The following is a 6,000-nucleotide window of genomic DNA, read 5'->3' as shown; positions in this document are numbered from 1 at the left end:
AGTCGCAGTACTTCATCCAGAAAAGCATTGTTGATGCTGCAGAACACACAGCCTGCCTTGTGGTAAATCAAAACCTGGGGTGTAGAGTCCTTCGGTGCGTGTTTAGAGAAAGCAGCGAGTGGGCTGTATATCTGCTGTATCTAAACTGTGCTCTTTTGTAAACAGAATGGCTATTTTTGAACCTGGAGCAGGATGTTTCTGGCGAAGGGATAATGCAGATGGATCCTTGCGTGCACACAGGCTCCCGTGTTACCACCGAGAGAAGGGGCTCTGCCTGTCGTTCATTTAACTGGCAATTCTTTTGTGGTGTCAGTATCATTTCCTAGCGAAATTGGCTAAAGGAATTGTTTCAAGCACAATGGATGTTTTGAACTGGCCTAATTACTTACTCAACAGCCAATAACTTTGGGAATTGTTTTCTATGTGAATTCTAGATACAAATTGGGATATCTCTCCATTTGTTTAAAAAAGATTAAGCCAATAGGAGAAAAAAAGGATCTTTACCCATTTTCACTGAGCAGTGAAGTTTGAATATACAGCTTGCAATTGAAACTATTTTTTTCCAAAGCCTTTGAGGGCTGTTTCTCAGTCTAGTGTAAACAATTTATTGTTAAAGTCCTAGAATATTTGCATTTTAATTAAAGACAATTTTAATTAAATACAAAACTTTAATCAGAAAAGCAGAGTTTAGGCAGATAGTGTACTTGCATGCTAAGCAAGCTTACTCTGAGGGGACCTCTACTCTGTGTAAAACTGGTTTCTGCGGTAGTTTAAGCAGGGAAGTTGTTAATGCATCTTCCTTGCCTAACTTACCTACAAATTGTGATCTCCCTCCTGCATCTTTTACCTGCAATAAATATTCTTCCTACAGGCAATTAAATGAAAGAGAGGGTGATACAGAAATCTTAAAGGGGCAGTGAGCAGGAACAAGTTCACTTGGAACTCCTAAGGATGCCTATAAAAGTAAATGTTAAAATTACGATTGCGTGTTTTAAATATTCTGTTTCAATTATGTGTTCGAAGTTTGGTTGTGTTTTTTTTTAATAGGCAATGCTATGACCATTTAATGTCAAATAATAGCTGTGACATCTGGATTGCCTGTGCTGTGCTATAGTGCTGATGCTAGAACTGCATCTTGAATTATGACCCATTGGTTTTGCCCTGTTTCTGGATGAAGTTCTCTATGCCCAGTCATAGAACTAATTAGGGCCATACCACGTATTCTAGAAAGTTGTGGTCTTCAATAATGTAGTGATGTGGTGAAGTAAATTCTGAGCTCTGACAGGCAAATGTGTTTTTGGAGCTTTCCCCCTTCGTTTTGATGGGAATTTGCTTAGGCCAAGGCTGCATACCTGGACAGCAGGAGTAAACCCCTCCTCAGTGAGCTCTGAACTAGTCTTGTGAGAAATACAATGGCAGCCAGCTCTGAGAGTTGGTTGTTGTATGAGTTGGTCTTCATGCAGAAGGTTTTAGTATCCTAGGGTAGACAAGAAGTAGGTGATATTCTGTATACCTTTTATCTGTTGGAATTCACTTCTTTGTGAAATAGCAACTTAGAACTAAAATGATAAATAGTCATAATGTGAAAAGAGGATATTTCACGTTTACCCATAGCTACATATTTTGAAAGCAGTACTTCTCATTAAAGTCTCATCATTGACAAACTGCTCATAAAAAAATTAGAATGCAGGTGTCACTCAAGATCTGTTTAAGACTGAGACTTCTGCTGTGATTTAGTATAATATTGGCATCGTGTTTTAATTCAAAATGGTTATATAGCATGCATACAGAAATACTTTCTCCTAGGCCTACGGTGACTTGTGGTAATGGCAAAGGAGTTAATATATTACCTTTGCTAACAGGAAAAGTGGTGCATATAAATATTTTCAGTCAATAATGTATTTTTAAAAAGGTTTCTCAGTGGGATCAGATTTATGGTGTCAGAAAAATTTATTCCGCTGACAAGTGCAGATGCCCGGCACGTCGTGTGTGCTAAGATTTACAAAGCAGTTTCTTCCTGGACGTCAGTTGGATGTGGTTATGGCAGGGTTATGTAGAGAATTGGGGAATCAGTCCAGGAATCCTTTTGTGCAAAATCCTGCCTTAGATTGGTATGATCCAATAAAGCTCTGCCTCTACATGTCCGCAGCAGTTTCTGGTAGCGTTAGATACTCAGGTCAAGAAGGGGCAGAGCGCTGGAGTCAGGATCTGTGGTATGGATCTGAGAACAGAATTTTGCCTGAAGCATTTGAGATTTTCCTTATATATTAAACAGGCCATTTTCCTCCCCCTGTTACTTGTGTGTTGCTGCCAGCTGCAGTTCAGCTCGGTAGAAGTTGGAGCTTGCTCCTTTGGTTTCCACAGATAAAAAGTAGAGAATAATAGTACTTGTGCATTAGATTTTGCCAAGTGTGCATGTTTGAACCACTATTGTTAAAGAGCCTGCATATTGTTTGTTGTACAAAATATGTATATAATGAGAAAAATATGCTTGAACAGAGATTTCATGTTGCACAGAGTAGCCAAACCGTATAATGAGTAAAGAAAGCACAGTGCTGCTTAAATCCAGTTTAATGATCACAAAATAATTGAAATTCAACTACTTTGAAAATTAAAAGCCTTTAAAGTATTTTAAAAAAAACATAATTCCCATTTGTTTTTACAGTGTTAAGATCAGTGTGTGAACTTGTTGCATCAGTCTTCCTATCTTTTGATGGAGCTATATGTGGTTATACTGAATTTTTTCCAAAAATTTTAATTGGTTGAATGGAATCCCTTCTCCCAAGATAGAGGTAGCTAAAGCCAATGAGGTTTTTAGCTGCTTAATTAGCCTAGTTTGTGAAATGATTTGGTAAAGGGGATACCAGGAAGAATTTGACACATCTGTGCTGACTTTGAGGTAACCCATCAGTTTTATCAAATAAAGAGCTGGAATTTCAGTGGTTTTTTGGTGAAAAGGTATAAAGTTAAGCAGATTTTTTTCCCCTTCATTTTATCCTTTTTTGGGTAATTCTGGTTATCTAATCAGCATAAAATTTGCACTGCAGTTAAATAGCTCTGCATGATTATACCTGATGATACACTTCGTTTTTAAAAGAAAAAGAATCTAATAACAGGATTCTGTATTGATTGTGCTGCTAATTCTGCCTCGTAGCACAGACTGGCAGAAGGCAGGTAGCTGAATTGTATTTAACGGTTTTATTGTGATGTGACTAAGATGGATGTGACATGGTCCTCTATTATTCGTTTGAGAGTGTGGACACTAATGAAGCCATTAGCTGAGCTAAGGCAAGTGAAGAAAATAGGGAAATTACCATTATTCTGAAGCCATTAAGTTGTAATCTGCCACTTTCTCTCCTTACTCAAAAAGGCATCTTCTTTTTAAGGCCTCCCTGACTGTCCTTTAAAGATTCATTAATTCATTAACTTTCCAAAGGAGATGGAGGAAACACAATTGAAATTTTAATCAACTCAGTGTGTCATATTATTAACATTTTGAGTGTATCTGTATTCACTGTTGCACCACATCAGGTTAAGGTTAAATAAACTACATTACAGCAAATAATGTTCTGTTTCATACTGTAAAACATAAAATGTTGAAGGCAGAAATTGGTTTCATGGTTAAATTAAATTACGATACAGAGCTCATATTATAAATATTGTTATTCAAATGTATGCTCTTTGGAGGAAATGCAGTCCTACCTCCATGTTATTAACATTAAAATTTTCAAAATACCCACAATTAGTCTACTGTGTATGAAAGGATATGGAAAGCACTAAAAATCTTTTTTTATAAACGTCTGCTTTTACTATATACACACTTATGATCAATGGTTTTATTTTATCTTTCATAAAGTGAGTGACTTATTTTAATGTCTCTCTCCTAATGGGTCATTCACACATGTACAATTACAACTGCAATTTTTTCTCTTCATTATTACTTTCATTTAGATGCTATGGAGTGCTATTTTTATCTACCCCTACTTTCTTATTAAAAAAAAAAATAATTTCCTTTTGCCTCAGTGGTACTGGAGCATCCTGGAGTGTAGTGAGCAGCTTCTGTGCTGTTAGAACTGCTTAAAAATTAAAATACCCCAAATGTAGAGAGGGAGTGAGCCCAAATCTGAGTATGGGACTACTCTGTTTGATTTCAAGTAGCAAACAGGAACTTTTTTTGGGGGAGGGGGGGAAGCCTGTTTCATTTTGGACTTTCTAACAGTGGTTTTATTAATGCCTCAATTAAAAGAAGCCTGGGGTACAGAGAATTTCTGGAAGGCATGTGTTTTAAAGGCTTGCTTGAAATCCTTTGTTGCAGGGATAGGGCTCACAAGGGCATGGTGGAAAAAAAGGTGTAGGGACAATAAACAGGGATGCTGACAGCCTGCAGGTTGGAGGTAAGATGAGGCATGAGCACAAAGGGAGGGTAATGGAGGCCTGAACGTGCTGTTGCTTTTCTGAACTTGGAAGTTCCTTTCCAGGTTCATCAGATTTCTTCCTCCTCTTTCTATAAGTTTGTTTGGAAACACTTTCCATTTGGTTGTGGACTGTTTTGCCCTTGTGCTGTATCACAGAACTTTTAAGCAGCGATATAACAAAGACTCCAAGCTTGATGTTAGTATTTATGCTAGGCAGGCAAGCCTGGTATAAATCTGAGGTGTTTTTCTTTTCTTTTCTTTTTTTTTTTTTCCTAGCTGTGATAGTGTCAGTTTGATATATCACCTTTCATGTTGTGTTTGTACTTGAGGTCAGGAAACCTCTGAGTTGTGCGTATCATCAGCATTGTAAATACAAAGTAGCCTTTGGCACCTTTGTGTGGTGCCTTGCAGTGGATTTGTCAAAACAAAACAAAATCCCCTCTTTTGTTTTCCCCTGGAGTCAATTACACTCAGGATGAAGCGGTTAGTGACACCAAGGATAGCAGTTGAAGCATTACAGGCTAACCTGCTTATCAGAAGTGCTGGCATCGGTATTTTCTGGTATCATTGGCCAGCTTTACTGGTCCACTGAGTACTTCTGCTTTTCAGCAGGACTTGCAAAACTCACTGAAACTTCTTTGCGGATTTTTGAGCTTCCAAAATGTACCGACCTAAATAAACCTATTGCACTGTGTCAGTGCTGGCAGTCTCTGGGGGCAGGACCTTTCCCCCTTTGCCTACGAACAAACCCTTTGATCAGAGACAGGGATCAGTGGTTGTGCCCTGCAGCCCTGTCCTGCATGCCCTGCTCCAGGGACTTGGGGGGGCATGTGCCAGCCCTGTGCCCTTCCCTGTCCTGTAGCTCTGGGGACATTCTGCACGTTTATCTAGGATACACTGTCCATAAACGGGTCCTGAGTTTGTGCTGGTGAGGGTTCTCAGGCTGTACAGATCTCCTGTATAGCTGTGCATATGTGTGTCTGCACACCTCTGTATTTGCTGCTATTGTCTATGTGCTGTATGATATATATGGAGATTATATATGCATTATGTACACATATGCATGGTATATGGCATGTACAGTGTGTCTGTGTGTTCTTAAGATGCTTCTTTGCAGCATCACACAGGATGGTGGAGTTGCAGCTGGTTTCTCCACACGATTGGAAAATGGGCTGGTGAGCTCTGGTTTTCCATGGTTCAGTACAGCCATGGCATAGTAATTTAGCAGGAATTGGTTTTCTCTGTCTTGGATTTCAAAATGCCCTCTCCTATGCTAAAGTATGTATAACTCTGTAACATGAAATAATGTAAATAGACCTATTCCCAAACAAAGCTTTTGCTATTGTGCAGGAAAAGTTTATTTTCTCTCCTTTCTCAGATAGGTCAGGTCATTAATTTTGTTGCAGCTGCAGTGGCGTAGGAAATGTGGCTCAGGTGTTCCTGTATTGCTGTTGCATGTCAGATACAGGCTGGCTTTTGTGACTAGTTTCCATATATAGGATTAGATTTTAGCTGTGTTCTGAAAAGAAAAAGGAATTAAAAAGCCAACGGAGAAAAATTAGCTGCATGCCTCCAAAACAGCATA

This window comes from Lepidothrix coronata, unplaced genomic scaffold, assembly GCF_001604755.1.
Source record: "Lepidothrix coronata isolate B3197 unplaced genomic scaffold, Lepidothrix_coronata-1.0 Scaffold73, whole genome shotgun sequence".
Lineage (NCBI taxonomy): Eukaryota > Metazoa > Chordata > Aves > Passeriformes > Pipridae > Lepidothrix > Lepidothrix coronata.
Note: the sequence above shows the minus strand (reverse complement) of the source record.